The sequence below is a fragment of the Euphorbia lathyris genome, chromosome 8 (assembly GCF_963576675.1).
Source record: "Euphorbia lathyris chromosome 8, ddEupLath1.1, whole genome shotgun sequence".
In the NCBI taxonomy this organism is placed as follows: Eukaryota; Viridiplantae; Streptophyta; class Magnoliopsida; order Malpighiales; family Euphorbiaceae; genus Euphorbia; species Euphorbia lathyris.
This window is the reverse complement of record NC_088917.1, coordinates 87459682-87465736: the sequence shown is the minus strand read 5'-3', so window position 1 is coordinate 87465736 and position 6055 is coordinate 87459682. Positions and strand designations below refer to the sequence as shown.

The following is a 6055-nucleotide window of genomic DNA, read 5'->3' as shown; positions in this document are numbered from 1 at the left end:
TCTGTCTGGATCGGATCATTAGGATCGCACGGTGCCATAAACTTATCAATTTTGTGTGATAAGGCAGAAAATTGGGTTTGTAACATCGCAACTGGATCAAGATTCATTATACCTTTAACTGATGATGTACCTGAGGATGATGGTTTCGCCATTGGTATATGTCCACGCTCTGCGGGCCACATACTGCTGTTGATTGCCATTTCCTCCAAAAGTTCTCTTGCTTGGACGGACGTCTTCTTCATAAATAACCCTCCAGACATAGCATCTAATGAACCTCTAGTCGTACGATTTAATCCATTATAGAATGTCTGCATTAAAAGTGCATCTGGCAGTTGGTGGTGTGGGCATAAACGTTGAAGTTCTTTAAAACGTTCCCAAGCTTCATAAAGAGTTTCATTATCATTTTGGGTAAAAGATGTCAACTCTTTGATGACCCTTGCGGTTTTTGCTAAGGGAAAATATTTTGATAAAAACGCTTGGGCTAATTGGTCCCAAGTTTCAAATGTTGTAGTAGGCATAGAAGTTAACCAAATTTTTTCCTTATCCTTCAAAGTGGAAGGAAAGAGGCGAAGTTTGATTGCTTCGGCTGTTACATCAGTAATTTTAAAAGTGTCACAAATTTCTAAGAAATTTGTCAAATGGGCATTAGGGTTTTCGTTAGGTAATCCGTAAAACGTTACGTTGTTTTGCAACATATTAAGCAAAGCAGGCCTAATTTCAAATTGATTTGCGTTTATACGAAGTCTAACTACACTATTAGTTACACCGGCCATTCCTGGCCTAGCATAATCCATAAGTGTCGGTGGATCGGCCATATTTTCTGGCTGGAATACTTTGGTTTTTAAGGGTGTTTGGTTTTTGTTTTTGTTGTTTTTGTTGTTTTTCTTAAGTGTTCTTTCAATTTCCGGATCAAGAGGGTCTGGTGGCGTGCCCGAACTTCGCGAACTGCGCATGAACTTGAAATTGTTACACGAGCCAAACTACCTTCAAAACAAAATTGAAAACAAATATGTTATATAAACTGAAAATAAATAAAATATAAAAGTTGTATAAAAATAATGTAGAAACCTAGATTCGAAAATAAAATACGAAAAATAAAAATTTTGTCAAAAATTTTGGCGTATCCTCGGCAACGGCGCCAAAAACTTGTTGAGCGATTTCCGCAAGTGCACGGTTTCGCTTGTAGTAATAAAAATATCGATCCCACAGGGATACGTTTTTTAACGAAAAACTTATTTTTGAATTTATTAATTTCGAACTTGTTAGATTTACTATTAAATGTAAATGAAAAGTGAAATTTGTCTAATTAAATTTAGAAAAAATAATTGTTTAATTGAGTTTGTAGACTTTGAGTATTTGAAAATGCTGGAATAAGATTTTATATTAGAATATATCGATTGTTAGAAAAGTTTTCTGATTTAGGGATGAATTTTACAAAACAGGAACATTTAGAACTTTTAGAAAAACAAATGAACGTATTCATTTGCATTAAGCAAAGAAAACAACTTAAACTTTGTATAAATTATGATGATGAAATAAATGACGGAACCTCTAATTAATTGGCTTTGAACGCGACAAAACCCTTTCGGGATAGTTGCCCTTAATCAAATTAAAACTCTTTCGAGATGATAATTTGCCTAAGTGTTCAACAAAGTTTCCTTGTAATGATTTTGAATTTAACTACGTATTAATGAAAACACCAGCATCACTTTAGTGGATTGGTTACCATAAGTGCTGCATAACGATTTATCGAATAGAACGGACTTTATTAGATGAAATATAAATTGATACAAGTTTACAGAGAACATGGAGCATCGAGTTCTTCGAGGGCGTGCAAGTGAACGGCTGATCAGTCCTTTCCTTGGGTTTCCTTAGAGGTTGTCAGGCTCAGGGGTGAACACTCTACTCAATCTTCTCGTTGTAACTTCGTAATAGGGATTCGGTCGGCCACTACCATGATGCAAACTAAAACTGGAACAATGTCTAAACGCTACTGAGTTGTAATTAAACTATAAACAATATGTGTACCTCATCTTGTTTTGTACAGAATCTAATTTTCTAACTCTCGAACTATTTTTGCTTAGAACTTAGACATTAGTTCTACGCTCTGATTCTATATCTATATTACATAACATTTCATATCTTACTTCTCAACATCAACTCTTTATTTATAGATGTTGAAGGGTTGTGTTTGAAGTGATGTGTCCTTTGTGAAAAATTGTATCTGTTGGTTAAGAGTCGTGTCCGTTGTGAAAGGACGTCTTTATCCACTTGAACGAACGCGTTTCTTGGATTTCAACATGTGTTAAATGCACTTGGCAAAATTTCTGCACTTACCGAGAATGGTGATCCTTGGTCGTGAATGGGGGAGCATTAAGTTGAGCTTTGGACGAAGGGAGGAAGTATCTGAACCACGCGTGTCGCGGCCGCGGGTGGGGAATTCGCTGTCGCGGCACGGTGAGTTTTCCACTTCTTTGCTTTCGTTCGTGTCATTGACTTGGTGCTTTTCGATTTACGTCGTCTTTGACTCTTTTTGTAGGGTTTTTCTTCTGTTTTAGATCCTTTTTCGTTCCTATTTGGATTTTACCAAATATTTAGGTACCTTGCAAGAAAGAAAGATATTCGAGAGTAAAAGTAATCTAAACAGATATAAATAACACAAATTTGTAATAAAAATGATGTAAATATTAATGATATTTTAGGTATATTTTGGGCTTAAAACCATTCCAAAGCTTGCCCCGTCAGAGAGAACGGGAACAGTTTCAGTCTAGCAGCATCTTGGGGGACCCCATTGGTCCTTGCACTGTCTGCACACATCAGGAAGCGATCCAGATGATCATTCGGGCTTTCATGTGCTTCTCCTCCAAACAGTCCAGTCTGTTGGATCAAGTGAATTATACCAGACTTGATTTCATATGTGTTTGTCGGAATGTTTGGAGCAACAATGCCTGACAGATGCTGATGTCGGTGCGGTGCCAGGATCTCACTCATCAGACGAGTGTCGGTTTTTGGTCCGGTGTTCTCAGGGTTCCTCTCATTGTTCCGTTCATTGTCATTCATCTTGATAGGCTTGATAGGCTCGATGATCTCGTCTTGCTTCAGCTTTTCGATCTGTTTGCTCCTACGAAGAGTACGTTCAAGTTCAGGGTTAAGAGGGACAACCGGTATTTTCGCTGATCTCGTAGGCATACGCTGAGAAAAGATAAATACAGAAATAAATGAAAGCTGAAGGGAAATCACACAAATTATACAGTTTTGTACAAGTATAAGAACAGCATAGATAAACACATACAAACATGTACAGATGATTTGATAACTATAAGTTCGTACAAACGAATACAAACAAACGTAAGTATAAACATGGATGGTTATCGTAAACGAGTATGTATAAGTATGTGTATATAAACAAGTATAAGTGGTGTAGATATTAAATAAAAAGAATTATGATTATGAACAAGTATATATGATATTAACAAAGGATATATTCACAAAGAATGCCTAAACTAACAAGTCGACCTTTGGTTCGATATTGCAGAAGAAATAAATCCCCGACAATGGCGCCAAAAACTTGATGCGAATTCTCGCGAATCCTCACTAAGGGATAAGTGTACCCCGTCGTTATCAAGTAATAAAATTCTGGTTTAAGTCTAGGTTATCGTCCACAGGATTTATTTCTGCAAATACCGAGCTACTCGGTCTCGAATGTTATCTAGGCTTAGGGGGGTTTTGAGTTGGTTTTGTTTATATTAGTCTACTCCTAGGTTGAATTACTCTAATCCTAGCTAAGTTATCTAATTCTAACTAAATTATCTAAATCTATCTAAATTACTCTACCCCTAGTTGATCTTTTACCAATGTAATTAACTGAATGAATATGAAGGGATACGATGATAACAATGATAGAATGTTTAAGCAATTGAATTGAAACTAAGTCGCTAATTGTCCAAGGCGATTAACCCGACCTATCCTCCTAAAGTCCCTAGTTCGTGATTCCCTTTTAAGGTCGAAACTAGCTCTAAGGCTTAGTAATTTGGGCTTAATCTTCTATAGGGTCGTCAATCCTATAGGCACTGACTAGGTCAGATTCAGCTCGCAATATGTGCCAACCTAATTTTGGGATTATCAAATGAGTTAAACCAATCAGACAAAGCGTAAGACAAAGATTGAAATATCAAAACAATTGAATGAACAAAATCTATATTATATATCAAAGATGAATGTATTGTCACGAAGTTACAATAAACCTAGAATTCATAGCATGTATCAGAGGCTAGACAGAATATAAAAGAAGAAAAATCCCTTTTAGGGAACCTGTCTACCAATGCAGGCGTCTTTCTAGGGTTTAAAGATGGAGCTTGAGTAATCCTCGGTGACGGAGCTTCGGAGGCGTCTTTAATGGGGTTTGGAGGGATATGGAGAAGGTGGAGAGGATTTCTCAAGATGAAAGCTAAGAAAAATTACAAAAGCAAAAGATATCTAATTTACAATTGGAAATTCCTATTTATAGACGTGTCTCGGGCCTCGTTCTGACCTATTTTCGTGTCCAAGTTGGTGTAGGAAGACGTGGGGCCGAACATGGCTTCGTGGGGGCGGAATTGGTCTTTTTGACCAATTCCCGCAGGGCTGCTCGCGCCGAGCAGGCACCTGGTGGCCTGCTCGCCGAGCAGGCCTCTGGCAGCCTGCTCGGCGAGCAGAAATGGCCTGTGGGGCCCTGCTCGCCGAGCATTTTCGCCCGAAGCGTGCTTGAACCAAGCTCGATGAGTTATCGCGCCCTTTTTCGTCCGACTTCACACCTGCACATGCATAAAAACTCCAGAAAACATTAGTCCAAAGGCCAAATTGATCCGTCAATCGCTTATTTTGAGCAAACGCTTCGTTTGGTGCGACTTTTGACGGACCAATTGGCTTCACAAGATAACGGAATTCTAATATGCATGCTATTTCGGCCGTATTTGCCTAAATTGATCACAAAACGAGTCTAAACGACGAAAAGTAAATAGGACGTTCCCAATTTCTAACTAACTCACACAAAAGCATTTAAATGTGAGAATTGCTCGCTTATTAACCAAATTACAAAACCCGTCCTAAAACCATACCCAAAGATAGGGGTTTTTGACACCTATCATGTGTCAATTCCTACGGTTTCCAAAGCGTCACTTCCGGTAAGGCAACACCTATATGAATCCCTAAAGATAGCCCGAATGGCGTCAGAAATCGTGTTCCCCTACACAATAGTCAATTATAAGTATCAAAATAAGTAATAAACATTAACACGTATATAGAAACGGAAATTGCAAACCATATATTATAAATGCGGAAAGGATAAATGATGAATACAACCAAGCCTAGTACATAGGAAGAGTGCAAGCTAATTAGCAAGCGAAGAGGGGGGAATCGGCCCTCGAAGCTGGCCAACCGGACTCAAGGCCTTCGCTTAGGACTTGGAGGTGGAACTCTCGAGCTTGGTGATGAATGATGGAGCGGAACTTGACGAAGTGACGGGATATACAAACAAGCTCTCAAGGTGATAGAATAGAGCTATACAAAATCTGAATGTCTAAACTCTATAGCCAAGTCTAGATTGTCTAAAATAAGTGCTAGTCACTCTTATTTATACATCAAGCTAGGGGTGGAGTGGTAATTTCACAAAGTACAATCATAGAGGTACATTATTTAGTGCAGAATTCTCAGGACACGCCCTGCGTACGGGAAGAGATGCCATGTGTGTCTTGCTATACGCCCCGCGTGTTTGAGCTCTTGGCATTTTATTGCTCGAATTACCCTATGTACGCCCTGCGTATCACAAAACACGCCCTGCGTATTGATAGTTGACTTAGGGGACAATGCAGTCTGACTTTCAGGATTGGGTTAATCATTTTCTAACAGATGTCATATGCCCTGCGTGGTTGTTGACACGCCCTGCGTATGCTGAGTAGATTCCATGTGGTGGTTCAGGATTGATCAATCATTCCTGACACGCTTGTCTACACGTCCCGTGTGGATGGGAATACGCCCTGCGTGTATTGTATTCTTGTACCTGCGAAATACACTTCTC

The 6055-nt window shown here is 38.9% G+C and overlaps 1 non-coding gene across 1 annotated transcript; it reads left to right on the top strand.

Moving 5' to 3' along the window:
- Positions 1–330: 330 nt before the first annotated feature.
- Positions 331–437, top strand: LOC136204389 (small nucleolar RNA R71). Its single transcript, XR_010675231.1, has one exon. It is a non-coding gene; the product is annotated as a small nucleolar RNA R71 (small nucleolar RNA).
- The last annotated feature ends 5618 nt before the right edge of the window (positions 438–6055 follow it).